At 45.4% G+C, this 19,218-nt stretch overlaps 1 pseudogene; it reads right to left on the reverse strand.

Annotated features, from left to right (window-relative positions):
- LOC107270725 overlaps positions 1-17,461 on the reverse strand; it is a 99,614-nt pseudogene extending 82,153 nt beyond the window's left edge.
- Positions 17,462-19,218: the final 1,757 nt, after the last annotated feature.

Consider the following 19,218-nt stretch of genomic DNA (forward strand, 5'->3'; position numbering starts at 1 on the left):
CCCCCCCCCCCTCGCGCCATTGATGATTCTCGGAAATTCATTCCAGAAAGAAGAGAAAAGCGAAAGGTCCACCAGGCGAGGCTGAGGCAGGGTTGCCCGCGCGTCTCTCGCTATTCCAGACTTCCAATGCTTTGGGTTTCAGTGTTTCTACGGTGGCGTATCATTTATCACGGGCAGGGCTAGGTATCAATCTCGTGGTACCGGGACGACGACGAGGGCATCGCCAACATTTATGTCTTGGCCTGCGTCGTCTCCGACAACCGTCGCAGCTTCCGTTGCCGCAGACGCTTCTCTCTCTCTCTCTCTCTTCTCTCGACTAATCCATCTCGGAACATTCGACGGGCTCCGAGCTCATTTAGTTATGTTAATGGCGTATTAACCCTTCTGATAAGGAGTTCCTCGTGCGACGATAAATTGAAAAAAACTGTTAACTCACCCTCGAACGTCTCTTCCCCTTCTGATCTCACTCTCTTTCGCCTTCCATTGCGCCGACGGCCTCCACTTTCCACAACTTTCCTCTCAGGTCTATCTTGGCCATTTCTTTGGAGTTTCTTTGCCGAGTATTTATCGGACCTGAGAGTCGGGGAGCAATTCTCACTGATAAAGATGTCAGTCTGTCGCTCACAGAATATGACGAGCCAACGATAGAGAGAGAGAGAGAGAGAGAGAGAGAGAGAGAGAGAGAGAGAGAGACAACCCTGGGATCTCCCGACTACCCGATCGTCTTGTATAGCTTCTTCAATTTTCTCTGGGATCTCCCGACTACCCGATCGTCTTGTATAGCTTCTTCAATTTTCTCTTTCGCTTAACGGGGCTAACGTCGTCACGTCTTCGTTCCCACTTGTGATTAGCGTGCCTCTCGCTCCCAATACGATCCTCGTCATTTCTCAGCCGTCATTTTCCGCGAAGATAGACTGTCTGGACTCAATCTCCTGGAGCTCTTACCATTAGAATTATGGCGGCTCCGAGTGAAATTCATTAAATTACAAACTAGCAGTAGCCTCGAAAACGGCGGCTATTTTCTTCCTTAAGACGACAAACGATCCAATTTTATGCGCATATGCGACATCAAAGTGCTCGTATTTTCAAAACACCCGCAGCCCGGCATCTCCCCCCTCCGCAACCGCAAGAGGCTTCGCTTCTTTGACGACCGATGTACATATAAGAAGAATAAAGAATGAAGAATGAAAAATGAACAATGAAGAATAAAGAAAAGGGTTCAATAGAATGTTTTTATATAAAGGCAAGTAAATCCCAAATTGTGTTTCTATTTGAGCAGAAGCATAAGGAGGCCTTGGCCGTCTCTAGCCATTTTCTTGGACGAGTGAGAAAATGCGTCTTCTTACTGAAAATCACTGAAAGATAACGAAGGAACCGCAAAGTCGGACTCCCCATTGTCAGGCTCTTGTCGCCCTCGGGCATGGGATCTTTGAAAAGGGACCAAGGATCGAAATTCAATGACACCAATTTCCATCCGTAAGAGTTCTCTTGGCCATGCGGCAGAGGGGTACAGCTGTGACTCGGTCCTCCCTCGACCGAGTTCCCACCGACTAAAGACCTATACTCTGTCTACATGCATCGCGCTACTACATCTATACTATATGCGAGGAGACGTTCACGTTGATTCCCTTCAGCAGGCAGCCAGTAAGCAAACTGGAGAAATGGCTGACATGAAAAAAGATGCAAGGGACAGACTAAAAGATTGAATCACTTGGGGCTGAAACCTCAAATTTTATAGAACGACGCGGCGAAAGTCGCTGTCAGTTGTGCCAAAATACGTCAATACGTACGCAGAGCACACGCAGAGCACACGCAGAACCCTCGACTCACTCTAAGGCAGCTGTACGATCTGCTCGGACCTTCAAAATTAACAAAGTCAAAACTATAACGTTAATAGTACCGAATCAGTAATAATTTCCTACGTCGCCAAGTATAATAGCATGAGCTGTCTCGCGCTTTCTGGTACTCCGAGGCTCTGGAGATGCAGGACCAAAGTACGTTATTAACCGAGTTTGAGCTGTTAGCTGTTATTACGAGCTGTCGTAGAACGAAACATCAAACGTGACAAGTCCGCCTTGCTTATCCTACGCATACGTCAGTCGGTGCGCACAAATAGCGTGAATATATATTACTCCCCAGTAAACCACACGCTACCTACACGCTATATACATATTAATATGTATATACGTTATGTTACGCTATACGTGTAATATAACTTGCAAGGCAGCCATCAAAGCTTAACCGAAATGGCACCACCATCTCGAGGTTAGACAGCCTCCCTGTCTCTCAATCTCCCTGTACCGGAGCAGCAAGAAACCGCCCCCTACCTACGAACAGGATATCTTGGAAACGAACGAATGGAATAACGGATGAATGTGCCAAGAAATGCCGGATCGTTCTCTCTTTCTCTGCGCCCCTTTCTCCACCTCCCACCTCCTCTTTCAATGGTAATGCTGCACCCTGCAATTCCCTCGCGACGCGTTTCGATCAGAGCTTACGACGGAACTCGCGCGAGCTTCTTCTGTGCAGCCGAAGATCGCGCAAGGCTGGCACCCGCCGCCCCGCAATTTACAAACTGCAACGGTCAAACCCAAGCGAGATGCCCCGTTAGCCAGTTCCTAGTAATTAGCTGGGAAAACCAGGTCATTGCCTCCAGATTCAAAGTTATTTTTTAGAATCAGTGCCAAAAGTTTTTGTTTTTTACGATACCAGCCCAGGAGCCTAATGAAAACGCCGTTTTACCGTCGACCGCCGACTATCGTTTAAAGCGCGCGCGCGCGGTGAAACGACAACTCAGATATTAAAACCCCACCTCTGCGAACTCACTGTTTTCATAACACACCCTCGCTCCCGGAATTACTGCCATTGCCAAACCACCCTCAAACCCGCGGTACTGACTCCGAATTTTTTGGGAAAAACTTTCCTCATTAAGAACTGCCGTTTCCCGCGAACAAATGTTCCTCCTCGCATCGCCTGCGACACTAGCGTCTGATTTAGCTTTACTGGCAGACATCGACCAACCAACTGATCAACCCCCATCAGCTGACATACCAAAATACACGGACGAACCGTTAAGAGATCGATCGCCTCCTAGTAAAACCTGTTGATTCGAATGTACCAGGGACCGACTGGCCTATTAATAAATCTCTCTGCCTGACAAATCCTATCTTGCTTCAGTTCTTTTCGCAGCCACTCGTCCTTTCATTCTCCTTCCCTCGCGGCCCTAAGGAGATTCTTCCAAAGTTTCAGAGTCTTCGACCGGCTGAACGATTGCGCGACGACGAAAAGCGTAACGGCCAAGGTCGGTCGGATGGAAATCGACAAAAGGAAACAAGATGATGCTGATTAGCCCTAACGCTTTGAAATTTGATTTTCGATTCCTCGTGAGAGAAGCGATGTGAAGGCGTGAAGGTGTGACGCATGTATACATATAGCAATACAGAAGCAGCTGCTCCAATCAAAAGTTTAGAGAAACGCCCAGGTCCCTCGAGATTCCTTGGAGAAGGCAAAAACGCATTGCCAGTCGATTCACAGTTTTCGGATCTGATTTGTTCCAAGACGGGAAAACTCTTTCAATTTCAATGGCGAACTACGTCCATACACTTGGTACGTGCTTGCGTTTCTCCATTGGCACGTGCACGCATGCGTGCGCCTATCTCTACAGAAATCGCGGGAGCCGAGAAAATTGGAAAAGAAAAAAATATATATGCGAAAGGAAAGTTGATTTCCTCGAGCCGATAAAATCACATTTCCCCAAAGGAGCGAAGGTCGAAAAACTCAGGGACTCCCTAAATACTAAATACTTTTCTAGTCGGGGAGTCCCACCACAAAAGGACCATGCAATATTAAAAAGAACGCCGAACCACTTTTGATTCGACTTGACTTACAGGAAAGACCTCAAGCTTTTACGGTTTCGAGATTAGCACCGGCGCCCTCTCACACGGCCCAGTAGATGAAATTTACATTTTATTCAGGACCGTTGCCGTATTTCACTAACTTCGAAAAATACGTCTGTTCCTTCTCCACCTAGCTAGAGCAAAGCACCTAGCGACATCAGTCACAAAGTTTCCCTTTTTCTCATCTTTTATTCTACTTCATCTTCTTCTTCTTCCTATTCCTCTTTCTCTTTCTCTTTCTCTTTCTCTTCCAGTACCATCTTTCGCTAACTTGTACTGGACAATTTTTCTCGTTCCGCACTTTGGCTAAGATACAATATTTAACTAGCAATTATATACATTTGGCATTTTTCACATGTTTATCATTCTACCTGAATCGAGCGTCAGCCTCCTGAAGTCCCGCGCGACCCAGCGCAGTTCTTTCCGGGAGAGCAATAACAGTGAATCAGAATTAGCGGAAGCTCGCAGAGAGCTAAAAGGAAAAGAATCGAGAATCGAGAATCGAGAATCGAGAATCGAGAATCGAGAATCGAGAATCGAGAATCGCCGACTGTACGTTCAATATGGTAATGAGTGAGAGCGCCGTAGCCTACCAATAGTCATAAATTATTCTGAATAATGACATGCAAATAGAAGGCGGTGTAGGCAATTAATGTCACTATTTGCGGAGGGTTATCCCACGTGCACGGAGCATAGAACCGCAACGGGTTCTCTATTTGTCGATGATACGAGTGACGAGGCCTCCTGTAAATTCGGCAAACCTACTCTACGTGCAATCTATACACTAGGTGCCGTGGCTACTACCTATTAGAATAGTAATGTACATAAATGCAGCTAGTATATCGCGTAGATCGTTTCCCCGTGTTTCACTACCTCGGAGAAAACAAAGACCAATTAGACTCTGTCCAATTATATTAGGCAGCGTCGCGCAAGGAAACCTATTGCAATAGGCCGAATATAGCCCAATAGATACTTTTAGTTTCAATTCTCTCGACTCCTCAACTTTCTCGCGCAACACGCCGCACACGTCCTTCATTGCTCATTCTCAATTTCCCAAAGAAGCCAAAGTCCAGAAATTACATTCCCATGTAAATTGGAAAAATTCTACCTGCTGAGACGTAAGGCAGCCATCCCACACCCGCCATCAAACCGAGAAGGAGGCTCCTATGAATAATTTCAAACACATAGTAGGAGACGCTTGTATATGATGGAAACGGAAAGATGATGGAACGATGGAATCTATGGCTGCCGTAGTCGATAGGGCCCAAGGAATGCGCCCAATGCGAGTAACCATGGGAACCAGCGGGGAAAAAGGCCTCCTCCGTTTAAAGTATTTGCCTCGAACGACTCTATTGACCCGGCCCATAAGCACAGCATTAGCGCAGCATTAATGCTCTCCTTCCTGCTGGTCCAGTGGCAACGAGAAAGGATTAAAAGCCCCGTCGAGGATCAAGTTAACGAAAAAGAAGATACTGCTCGTCAATCAACAATATACATATTGTATATAAAATCCTCTTAAATATTCGAAACATCTAGAAAACCCATTGATCTGTAACTTTCTCTTTGAGTCACTCGAATCACTCACGATCTCACAATCAGAGATCCTGAAGACGCTGCACGATGAATCCAATAATCCAATTCCAATAAAACGTTTCGGTATTTTCGAAAGCCTGACTTGCGTGTGCGCACGCGCCTATAAACATGTTAAACAACCCTCTTTTCGAACAAATTGACCAAAAACGAGTAAACGCCGGCAATAGTGACGGAGATGCCGCACTCTCATCTCCCGGCACCACCAATTTCTGCATGCACTAGCATTCCTTGGCATCTCATTGCAAAAATCCAAACGCACATTGGCCTCTGTAATTTGGCATTCGGGCTGAGATCAAATGTGAGCCAATTTTCGTGAGATTGCGCGATCGAGTGAGAATAAAATTTGCGAGCACGAGTTTTACTGGATTTTACTGGGTTTTCCAGCGGTCAAGTCGGTGTCTTGTTTACGATATTGCCAGTTCCGAGAGCTCCATCCAGTAACTATATTTTACTCTTACGGTAAGACCGTATGGGGCTGTTTGCCACTCTTGGAGGAAATGGCACTTGTCCATCCTCGAGATTCTCATAACCCTGTGGTCGGCTACTGCGCCACTTTAGCCAGTTTAACCTTCTTCCCTTCCGTAACTGATCTTATCGGTAGTCGAGCGAAATTAGGTCTGTGAGATAAGTCGAGGTTCGTATGAATAAAGGGTAATCGTATCAGCTGACATGCACGGAATGCGTGCGATCAGAACGATCACTTTTCAGACTAATTAAAAGTCTTCGATCGAACGAGCAAAGATAAACTTTGAGAGATACGAACGCTCGGCTGTTTCTCCCGAGTCTTCCATCCGGCGAAAGCAAATCTGAACCAAAGAGGTTCAAGTGTATACTTTCCAGATAAACATCGGGAAGCATCCGAAGGAAAATAATCATTGCAGACTTAAAAACGAGAGGATGGATCGCTATAACGTGGTTCGCAAGTCCTTGGCGAAGCTCGACAAAGGAATTCGAGTGGCAGCGAAAGGAAAATTTTTTCAAAAGCCTAACACAGCGCAAGAGTGTGCAAGAGTATGGCACTCGTTCAAGGGGTGCATAAAACCCCAGCAGGTTTTCCAGTTTCTACTTGAACCTAATCCGAGAGAAGAACTCTCCTCGTCTAGTCGAGAGAGAGAGAGAGAGAGAGAGAGAGAGAGAGAGAGAGAGAGAGAAAGGAGCAGGATAAAACCATTTAAAGCTATATTGGCATCTCATTATTAAGAGGCTGCCGTCTCGAAGCAAAGCAAAGCCGGGAAGTGGAGGAGGAGCGCGCGCTTCCGGTGGCCGCCGAATGCGACCCACGATTCTCGATGCGTCCTACGAGAGCAGCCTCGAGGGTGCACGTGGCTGTATATAGGATATATACCTTTGTATACAGGCCCAAATGAGTTTCCAATACTCCCTGCTGCGTGCTTGTCGAATTTTAAGGGCACTGGAAAACTGGAGAAAAAGGTGAGAGAATTCTTGAAAATACGGCGCCTCTGCTTACAGAGTCCAGCTCCCAATCAATTGGTAACTACCTCCCCAAAATTACTCTTCCGCCTGGTCTCCTTCGCTGCAGGGATCGCACATTCATTGCATTGCCATACAAGCGCACCAGGACACGAGTCACTAAATAGCCAATTTGCCATTAATTTGTAAGAAAAAACTTGAGTATCTCGGAGAGGTTGTGCCGCTAGCAATTCCGTCTCCTCGGATTTCAGTGCACAATTCACAAGAATTTATGAAAGCCAGCGCGTTTGCACGCAAACAGCCGTAGTGGCAATAACGTCAATAGGTCTCTATAACAAATAGCATGTCTTGTCTCTGCGAAATCGGGTGGGTCGTAGATACAGCCTCTTACGCACGTACCACAGTGGCAGGGAATCGCGAGAGTGAAAGAGAGAAAGAGAGAGGAGTTACTACGGAACTTTTCAAGACGCCCGCTGAAATAGTGCTTGAAATAATAGAAAAAATGATCTATTGGTCGTGCAGATAGTGCGCCCGGAGGTTTTATTGCGGTCGCTTGGAAAAACCAAAAGTATCACGAGAGGATAGCGGGGTCAGGGGTCAGCCCGTAACAACTTGGCTCGTATAGCGTTGTGTCCAAGAAGAGGACCGCCAGACAACAAGAAAGAATTCTGAAGGGCTGGCATTCGGGCAGCATGCTTCATAAATTTTCTACATTTTTAGTGAAAAAAACTTTCTAATCCTCGTTGGTCTCGGGAAAATGAGGTTTATTGTTTGCCTCGTGATATGTAAGTTTTCAATATGAGCACGAAGATTCACAAAAAATCACGATCAATAATTGTTATTTCGTATTTCTGACGATCATATGTTTGGCTTTGATATTTGAATTTCTGCAAATTTTCATGACTATTTATACCCCTATTTCGCTTTCAACTTTTGCAGAACAAGCTTTAAAAAAGTAAGACTCGGTATAACAAAATTTTCAAACATTATACAAATGTATACATTTGACAAATCTTTTGGGAAAGATTTTCAAATTTGTTCTCAAGGATCATCAAATCTAACATGCATGCGATTGCATGCGACTGCATGCGGCCTCCTTCGAAATGACAATAATAATTGTGAGGCTGGAGTCACCCGAGGCAGTTTCAGAGCATCAGAATCGTCAAATATCACAATTTCCGAGTTTCGGTGACTACCCCTCCGGAAGATTTATCTGCGCAGGAAGTGTTGCCCGGAAGTGTCGAGATTCCCGGTCGAGACATAGCCTGGCAAGGGCGTAGAGTACTCGGTATTCGTAATAGCCTAAATCCATCAGCGAGAGACAGTGCGGTTGATAGCGAGGGCATGCAATGTACACTCCCCACTTGCTCCCTTTTCCTGAAAGCCTCGCATTTTGAGTTCTCATTGTACTGGTGATTTATCAATGGGCAACGGCGCGTGACAGACTGATGAGCGTTTTACGCTGTATTTAGAATGACCGAACGAGCAAATTTATTTGGCGCGATCGAGCAGTCAGCCAACGTATCGCTATATCTTCCCGAGAGCAACAGCAGCTGATCTCATCGGACGGGCCTCGCTCGTCGTTGCGCTCGGTGAGGCGAACGAAAGGGCTCCGCAGGTGTGTATTGATAAGAGAAAAGGAGCCAGCGAGATCGAGTGGCTGATTTGATATAACAGGGGGGAGGATGATGAGTTGACTCTTTGAGGCGGCTCGGAGGTTCGGAGGCTCGAACGCTCGGAAGGATTATGCGTATTTCCAAGTTGAACCTTGAAGAACAGATTCTGAGCTTTTTTCTTCTACGAGGCCCAAGTTACGGCTCAACTTGGGCTGCTGCCGGAAAGCCAAGTGAGTTAACGATTATGGCGAAGGAGCCTGCAGCGAAGTAATTATTAAATGAAATTAACCCCAGACTCATAGTGTAGGGAAAAAATTCGCAAAAGTATTATAATAATGGAAGTTAGTTATAAGCCAAGTTCTCTAAGGTAGGAAGAAGGAAATGCGTACTAACTTAAATTAAAAGAGTAAATGAAAGGAAAGTTCTTTCGCTTCTTTCGCAGATAGGAAGAATGGAAGGCGACGGCTGCGGCGGCTATAGGAAGATGCTCACGGAATAATCAAGCGCAATCCGAAATAAGATGCAGCTGCATCATAGAGGACCGCAAATGTGGCTGAAGCCAATCGGAGGGATTGGGGGAGTGAATGAGTGCTGTGAAATGTGCACTCGCGTTATTGTCGCGATAGAACCTCTCAAGTCCCAATGATGCTCTCAAAGTTTGAGCAAGTAAAAAGAGTGTCACACAAGTGTCGGAGAGCTATAGCTACTCGATTAAACAGCGGCTTGGCTTTCAGAGTCGTATCGCTTAGACTTAATGCTTGTTATTTATACATATATCGTTGTTATCTCATGCGGAGACGGTGCCAGGAGAAATACAGCGGAACCTGCCCATCTATCTTCGATAGATAGTTTCAATGTTGTAAAGTAATAGGGGAGCGAGCAAGGAAAATGTCCAAGCCCGCTTCATCTTGATATATTCTAAGCGATCCTAACTACGTCCCAGCCAGCTTCAATTAAATATCACTGGCATTTCGCTGAATCTCATGTTTCTCAGTCTGTTATAAAAGTTATAACTAAGCAGAAAATTACCAACTCCTTGTTGCTCCAAGTAGACGCTCTCGTTAGCGCTATGGCGTAGTGTGTGACGTGTGTAGCGTGTGTGGCTGGTATTGTGAGTTGGCAGCTCTTACGTGTCACTCGAGTCGTCGCTCCCTTCTTTTTTTAACGAACGTACTCGTCATGACTGCACTGCCGTTTGCCCTCACGTCTAATATCGATATTAAATTGCTGATATTACATACCGAGAGAAATTAACAAATTTTCCTCACTTGCAGCGCTGATCAAGTAATTAGTCAAGATTTCACTTGGATCAAGGCTCTGGGTCCTGTCGGCACAAAGCGAACTGAGAATGAACCAAAAAGATCGTCTTTTTGGTCTTTCCTCATCTCGCAATCCGTATTGAAAATCGTCGATTTGGCGAAACCGCGAGTTATTGACTTCTCACGGTATCGAGGCAACGCTCTCCCGGAGGACGCGGCGGGTCTCTACGGTCCAGGACATCTCTTAAATTCACTCGCGGTGATCAAGGGGAATTGCTAGTATCCAAGAAAAGGGAACGATCCGAAACGGAACGGAGTTTAGGTCTCTCAGGCCAGTCGAATTCTTTGCAACTTTTTACGATACTCCCGAGATACTCGTGGATCGCAGATTCTCGTATATAACTCAATGAAAATAAAGTCAATAATCCTCAAGATATCCCCACGACTTGTTCGAGAGAGGACTTGGTGTATTCCAGACAAGATGTTCCCAGAAGGTCTCCCCACGAGACTGCCCGATTAATACAGAAATTCCTTTAAAGGAAACCGAGTCGCCGAAGAGAAGACTACAGTAAATGCACACACGCCTTACTTCGTCATGGGCTGAATATACACGTACAAGGACGCAAACGTGGCTGCCTTTTAAATCGAAGAAACGTGCACTCGATGCAGCGCAGCCCAGCACGGGGCCATGGAGGAGCTCAACGAGACCCGGTGGTACCGTAAACCTACATGTCGAGGGACATCCTCCAGTTTGCACTTCGACCTCCTCCAGGGGCGCCCCCCCCCCCTATCTGCCACCCTTATTCGCACACTCTGCAAGTGCACTCACACTCGCCTGATTTATTCTAGCTCCTCTGCCGTATATGTAGGCTCGCTCGCACCTTTTTCCTCAAGATGGAGAGAGAGAGAGAAAATCACTCGACGAGTCTCAATGAAATGGGGATTTCTTCATAGGGAGGAAGAGAGGATTTGTCATGGGTGACTTTCGTTAAGAACGGAAGCTACGAGAACAGAAAAGTCTCTCGCGGTTGCCTCTTACGCTATTTCGATGAATTGATTGAATTACCTACGCAAGTAATACTGATTCCATCAACAGTATAATAGACGGAGGCAACGTTATACGAATCTGTAGCCGAATGAATTGAGTCCAGAATCCTTGCACTCTCGCGTTGTCCCGCATAAGCGTAAAGGGACCAACGTGTCATCCGTGACAACGACTATATTCTTACACAATAAGATATCATCACTCCTAAAACGATAGGTCAAAACACGCGAGAGTCACTGGAATCTTTTTATTTCGCTCATTACGCACCGCCACCAGTGCGTCGTCGTTAGGATTAGGCATCTAGTGGAAACTGTACAGAGTCATTATTTCTTAACGGTGAACCTCCTGCAAAATGCAATCTTTTCCGGATATTCGACAGGTGAGCTTTGACAAGGGGAAGAGAACAGGGAGACGAGTAGGCGGAGGAAGTCAAAAGGAAGAAAAAATATACGGATTCGTGGGAAATAAAAGTAAAGCTTCGAAAAAGTGACATTCAATTCCCAGAAAGTGATACACGTTATTCGAAGGCTGACTGGACTACTCGAGAGACTCTTTTCCTTTGCAAGCGGGACTCGTCCGAGGCCTAAATCGAATCGCCCAGGCATAAAAAAGAAAAGTTCAGTCGGCAATGGGTGACGTTGCGAACTTTGGCCCGTTCCGAGCTCTGCAAAAAACAATTTATGATCCCACCGCCGCAGAATTTATCATTTTCACCGCACTTTCCCGTCCCGACTGACAATTTATGACAGGCTGTTCAACGCTGTTCAACGCTGTTCAACGCTGCTCATCGCTGCTCATCGCTGCCGTGGAAGAGCAAGCGAGCAAGCGAGCAAGTTGCGCTATCGTAATTTACGCGCGTGCACACCTGTTCACGCGCTGCTAGTGACCCAAACACATTTTCAATCCCAGCAAGACACACGACTCAGCTTCAACTCCCGTATTATTCAAACTCTTTAGCCGGTCTGAACCGAGTTCTAGGTGTTCTCTGACGTAATTTCAATTTCTCATTTCATTATGAGCATCTCCTTCTAAGGCAAAAATATCATACGACGTACATTGATTGTTTATCGAGTAGGTACCCTAATTTCCATCTACGCATATACTATGTATTCTAGCGTGCTGAAATATGTTCCATAATATATTTCCATTAAAACTACCCATTTGCTTGGACTGGGCTCTTATGCCTCCTAGGCATATGAAAAATTTAACAGCACAAACAGCCTAAAAAGTGAAAATTATATAAATGAAAAATCTTGTCGCTCCTTTACGGATTTTAAATGTAAGAAGTTCTCGAAAACAGCAGGATCTTTTACAGATATAAGCAAAATTGAAAAGGTTAAATTGTGAATTAAGAGATTTTCACGAGAATACAGTCGAGAGATCGAGGAGAACTCGAGTGTCCGGTGCCGCAGGTGGCCAAGAGGCGTGACAAAATTACTTTATTTGGCGCCAGGCGTGAAATAAACGATGCCGGAAGTCAGAGGGGGTAAACGACCGCGAAGGGAAGCGCCGTTCGAAGTTCGACAATCGGCGATCGACCAACACTCGCGTCGTCATCAAACGAAACATTCGCTCACTAACGATGTATTGATTATAGCCGAAGAACGACGTAGCGATCGGTTAGGTGCCGCGAGCGCTTATCCTATTGTACTATTGGCAAATCCTCGATAATTGCCTATTCAGCAGGGACCTCGTTCTAGATCCTGGACGAATCTGCCCTTGTAGATTCTCCGCGCATACCGCGTACCTGCTGCCGTGAACTAGCAACCTAACCTAACCTATTCTAACCTCTCTGTAACCACTGCCGAAATACATACATGGATATCGAACTACCATTGCGCAAGACCATAATCTTCCAGGCTCCATCGTGGATATTCTACATAGTCTACAATTTACATATCCTGCCCCGTCAATCTGCGGATCCTCTAACAGTCGACATGCACTCGAGTCCCTGATTTCAGCTCCGACCTCACCGAAGATGGGTGCCAATATTTTGTACGCCTGATCGTGAGCCCTTCTTTATCCAGGAATTAACTCGGTTAACCGCGCAACTCCTCTCTCTCTCTCTCTCTCTCTCTCACTCACTCTATCCTTCCACTGCAATCCATCCATTCGTGCTAAAACCACCAGCAACACCTCACGGCACAGCCTCTTCAAACGGTCCAAGCTTCCACATTCTTTAAATCTGTTCAGAAGTTCAAAGAGGTTTCTTGTAAGAGGGAAAAGTCTAGACTTAATGTGTCTACAGTCGTTGATTACTGCTTTCAAGTGACGTTGCACTCCACGAGCACCGCCAGCGTAATATCAAATCCGCCTTTCACATGCTGCTCAATGGCAGCGAATGGACAGCGTCAAGTATTATACATATATCAACTAGAGATATACGAAAGAACTTTTTTAAATAGAACAAAATGAAAGCTTCCTTCATTTTACTATTTCCATCTTTCTGTGCCCCCCTACACTCTCTATCTCAACAATCTTCTTCTTAATAAACTTACGCATGCAACTATCTGTTCATCTTTCCGCTTTTCTCTCTGTAACCCATACACGTACATGCGCTCCCTTTTCCTCCTGTCGCCGCCATTCCTGGACGTAGACGCAAAATTATGCAAATCAGAAGCAAAACTTTTTAATGAAAATTTGTAATCTTACATTTCCTAAGGACTTGAAAGTTGCGGTGGTACTATGAAAATGTTAATCAAATAACATCGCATGGGCGAAACGCAGCTCCGCCTAATGCTGCGGTCATTTGCATTCAAGTTTCAACCGTAGGCGCTTCCACCTAACCGACGATCCATCTAAAACCCGATCTTCTCTCTTCTTCTCTTTCGAAATCTCAAGCAATAAAAATCATCTACACTCCTCCTGCTTCCTCCGCAAATCTGATCTCGCGCCAGTCATCGCCGATATTTCCGAACAAAAGGATCCTGATACGAGCAGAATAACCACGAGTACCGTCCTACGGTATCTCGATATTCGAAATAGCCTCAGTGCATTCGGATAGCAATCCTGACACGTTACACTACTTTACCGAGTCTGCATTGATTCGTCATTAACGTAACCCTCAAGGGTTGAAACTCGGGGGGATCGAGGTGTGTCTGGCTCGAAGGTGATGCGCGGCCTATCCGATCGAACGACTTGCAAAGAACCAACTAACGCGAATGCACTGGAAAAATTACTCGCGGCTCCTGAAATTCCTAAGAATAAGTACTGCACTTTACTCGACTGGAGTGAAATTAAATTCAACCAAGATAAATGGCGTCGCTAAGCTAGCCGGGTGCGAACATGTGAAATGTAAATTAGTTTAAATTAAGGCACAGAACGCTCACGACTGGTATTAAATATATAAATAAAATGGAGAGGGTGTACGTACCATCTAGCTCGCCAGCCCCTAGCGACCCACCCACTGGCTCTCATTGCCCCATCGCCCCATCGCCCCATTACCCCATTACCCCATTACCCCATTACCCCTCATTCCGCTTCATTGGTCCACCTCTCACCGTCAAGCGACCGCCAACTTTTAATTAAATGGCAAAACGCGAAACGACAAATCGATTTAAATTTATCCTGATATCCCCCCCCCGCCCCGCCACACACTCAAATTGTTCAATTATTTATTTAACTAACAGATCTCCAATTCTTCCAGACTCAAAAGCCCTGAATAGCGCCGTTTGCGTTCCCGCAGAGAATATTCTCACAAATGTCTAAACATCCCTTTCTAACTCTTTTCTTTCTGCCATAACGATCTGCATGACTCCCTCCTGAAGTATCAAAGTCGCCCGATTTCATCGCTATAGAAAAACAATCGCGATAGTCAATCTCGTGTTCTATTTTATTTTACCAAATGTTCGATATCACGAAATTTCGTCAATTTTCGAAACTCTCCACTGGTGGTATGCTTTTGTGCTTTTGTGCTTTTGTGCTATTACATTTTCCAGCATCAAACTATTTCGCCGTGATGAGAGAACAGTCATGGAAGCAGAATGCCCACGCGTGGCAGCTATTATTAAAGTGCATACGGCTAGAACGATAGTCTCCTATTTACGCATCTATGCAAATGTTCGCGTTAAGCTTATGGAATATTTGATATTAAAAATACATTAACTTTACATGGTTTTTCTATCAAATGCTTAAAGAGTACTCCGTAATGTGTCGCCAGAGGGCACGTTAAAATATTATTTTTAGACAAATGACTATAAGATTAGCTACAAATTTAAAACAGTAACGTCATAGGCATCTAAAATATTTTCAAGGAAGAGAGAACCTATTAAAAAATTACTCTTGAGGCGAGTTAACAGTGCCATCATTCATAAAAAAAAGACCTGACGACCTTTTCTTTGAGTATTTGGTAGAAAAACTGTTGTACATCTAGCTAATACGAATGAGTATAAGGTCACGAGTCTGAAGTTTGATACACGAGCCGTTAAGCGAGCAAGGTATCCGGAAGAGATCATGGAGATGGAAGAGACAAGATGGTCGAAAATTTGCTTGAACAAAGAGGTCACCGGAATTTTAAATGGGAACCCGTCCAAATGGGGAAAAGAACTGCAGATGGCTATGGAGGGAATTGGAGAAGGGGAAACATGCGAAACAATAAGGAATGGAAACATGGAGGAAGTGCACAGGAAGATGAAAAGAGGCACAAGGATTAAGACAGAACAGGAAATGCAATACGACTGGAACAAAATTGAAACTTCAAAGTATTGCAAGGAATACAAGAGCAGGGAAGTGGGAATCGAAATGGAGGAGTTTCGGGAGGATAAAGATATAAGAGGAGAGATGAAGGAAAGATGGGCGAGGATGAGATGCGAAATACTGGGAAGGAAGGGAAACCAGGGATTCGTGGACACAAAGTGTCGAATATGTAAGGTAGAGGAGGAGACTTTGAGGAGACCCACACGGGCGAGTGTAGTGAAACACAGAAAGTGATGAAGAAGAACTTGGTAGATGACCTGCAAGACTGGGTGGGCAGTAGCAGAGGCGAGGGAATGCAGCAGAAAATAAATAATGTGCTACGGGCAAGGAAACCAATAATGGCCCTGTACGAATACGTAGCGGAATACGAGAGGCTAGCAGGAAAGGTAAGCGGGGAATAGAAGGGAAGAATGAAAAGGAAAAAATGTGAAAGAATTTGGTGCGAAAAAGCAAGAAAAACAGGAAATGTAAATATAGATATAAGGGTATTGATGTATGGGAAGGCGCAAATGTAAAAACCCGCAAGGGTATCCTACAAAATAAAGGAATACATACATACATATATACTATATGTATCCATCCACCAGAGCTGCCTTAGGGTTGCAACCTATGATTTATCTTTTTCGCGTTGCTCCACTTGCCAAACTGTCTTCGCTTATTAATTTAAAACAAGTAACAAAGAGAGATCTCGTTCTGCCAATCGCATTCTGACTCTTCCTCTCTTCTTCCTTTCGCATCTTCCTTTGGACTCTTGGACCGAACAGCCTGACATTATGATCTTCCCACTCTTCCGACGAGCTTTCACGTGACTTTGTAATATTTTCTGGTCACGCGCTGAATATGCATGAACTTTAAAAAGTAGCAGCTTCGTGCTTACAGAATATTAAAACCATTCATATGTACTCGTGGCGAATAGATGGTCTTCCGGCCTACTGTACATTTCACACATCCTAGAGTATTTGGTCACGTCCCTCCCTCCTTCCGGCAGTCCAACGATTATAATGCCCTTCCATAAAACTCAATCCGCGAGAATCTTTTAGCGAGAATAAGATTGCCAAAGCAAGTTGGACAAACTGATAAATATGGTTCAGAGATAGGGAGAAAGAAGAATGAGTTTCCAATGGGACCAATGGGACCAATGGGGCCAATGGGGCCAATGGGGCCAATGGGGCCTACCTGCAAACCCTGGACAATCCGACAATCATCTCCGACCCGTTAACGTCAAAATCTGATAAATCCCCCTAATCGCATCACTAGAGGGGTGGAAGGGTGGGCTCCCACGCCACTCTGTACATACTCTACATAGAAACGCGCACAAACACAAACGTTGTACCTGCGTGTTCACAATTGTCAGCGCGTGACTAATGTGCCTGCTCTAGCTTATTTCTTGTTGGCAGGAAGCATTAGCCACTCTTGGAACTCTTGGAGTGCCTCTTTTAGAGACCCTTTGCAGATTACAGACAAACTTCTCTTTCCCTCCTCTTCCTCCTCTCCCTCTTCTCCTAGTCCTACGCTATCTACTGCTGATACAGGTGGCACAGATACCGCCGCTATACAGTTTTCAGAAAAGAACTACCAAAGAAACCAGCTCATTGCTGCTCCATTTTTTTAAACACACGTGTCTTTTACATTTTTTTAGACGGAGGAAAACCTAACGTTACGTGCCTAACTGGATAAATTTTCATTAAATTATCAAAACATTTTCGAATGGGTAATTGACCAAAGCAAGGGAACTCCCCATTGTCCTCTTTTTGACAAGTAAACAAGAAAGGAAAAAGAAAAGGTCACTCACCAAAGGATGCTTGACTTCTCCTCAGTTTTCCTGGCGTGTAGTTTGCAGGTGCGGCTCCTCCATTGTCATCCAGGATTTCTCCACGCGGCGACTTGAAGATTCAATCTCGACGATGGTTTTGCACTACGCGTATTTTCGGATCCCGACTAAGCACTTAATTACTTATTATGATTCGATAAACTTACGATTTTTCGCGCACTGAGAAAAAATTACTGCGATACCGTTATATAAATAAACTGATTCACCGTATTTGACGTTTCCGAGATAGTGATGAAGGGAACAGCGAAATCTGCGGTTGATCACTCGGAAACAAGAATGGCTGGAGATATAGCCAGACACTATCGCGCACCATGGGAACACTTTCGGAATGCATCACCAAAATCTCCCACAAATACAAGTCCGATCTATCCTTGTCCATTTGTATTGTTCATTGGTCCAGTACATCTTTCGACACTCGAGGTGCATTCTGGTGACGACTTGACGATTCCAGCCCTTGACTTCCTGTATTTTGCACTTCCTGTATTTTCGGTTGCGGACTAATTCTTCACTTGTTACGAATAGACCACTACGCGAATTTCCGCGAACTTTAGATAATGTCTTCGCGACGCACTTATTCAAACGTATAGAATAAGGAGTATAGAAAGAGACGTTTCGCGACGCACTACGTCACACTTTTTTTCGTAAATGAAGGTAAAAGATACAGAGTATAGAATGAGATGGCATGAAGTGGGCTGAAGGCCCGAAGAGATTAAAAGAGATGATTTTGAGGATACTGATAGGGAATGGTTGTTACAGACATGACACTTGACCGGGGACAAGCGCGATGGACCGGATTAAGCAGGCTAGGGTGCGAAACACACGCTATCGGGCCCAACCCCTACGGACAACGGAGGCCCGGCTAACAGATACCGAAGTAACAGCGGACTGCTGTGACGCAAGAGCTTAAAGGGCCGCGAAGCGGCTTCCGACCTTCGACAGACTTTGGTCGCGGACACAAAGCATTGACAAACATGAGTACAAGACTTTGAACAACATGAGCATATGTGAATGGCCTGGACTAAGCAGTCGCTTGTGTCGCAGAACCAGAACACGGGAAAAGGAGCCAGGCTATGAAAATTCGCGATCACCCCTAGCCGAGTCGACCGCAACGAATCACTGGGCATCAGCACCGACCGAGGCCGGAAGTCCCCGAGGGGACTTGAATTTACGCTTCAACCTTCGTCACTGCCCGCCGCAAAGCCGAAGCTAGGGCAGGTTAGACGTAAGGAACCACGTTCGATCTCCGAAGACGAACCACGTTAACCCTAGATCAGCGCGCAAAGTGTTTCCTGCAGAGGGTGATTAGAAGTTACCGGGATTTGAGGTCCCATACGCCAAGTGGAGTAGCACAAGCGAACGCAGATTGACGTGACCGCTCCCCTAGAGAGCGCAGAAAGGGATGCCGACGCCAACCCATGACTCCCCACCGCTCAAACCGTCTTGGCATATTTGCTGCGGAGTTTACTGCGATACCAAAGTGATATCACGAAGAAGGTATAGCCCAGCGGAAGAAATTGGGAAAGTATGTAACACAAAGAAAGAGAGAGAGAGAGAGAGACAGAGAGAGAGAGATGTAGATGAATTGTAAAGAGTATATACCTCAGAAGATAGATGAGAAGATGAAGAACTGATGAATGACTCGCAATAGGGCGAGAGACAAGGCGTGATGCAGTGAGAGGGAAAAGGACGGAAGAATGTAAAGACGCGATGTCCAAGAGGTCAATATAGGAGATCGACCCTCAGAAGACTAAAGTCGCCGCAAATAACATTCTGCCATATACCGATCAGTATCCCCTCCCACTCGAATACTAATAAACAAGCGCTGCCCTCCTACGACATTTTCATCAATTAC

This window comes from Cephus cinctus, unplaced genomic scaffold, assembly GCF_000341935.2.
Source record: "Cephus cinctus unplaced genomic scaffold, Ccin1 Ccin1_scaffold0813, whole genome shotgun sequence".
Classification (NCBI taxonomy): Eukaryota; Metazoa; Arthropoda; class Insecta; order Hymenoptera; family Cephidae; genus Cephus; species Cephus cinctus.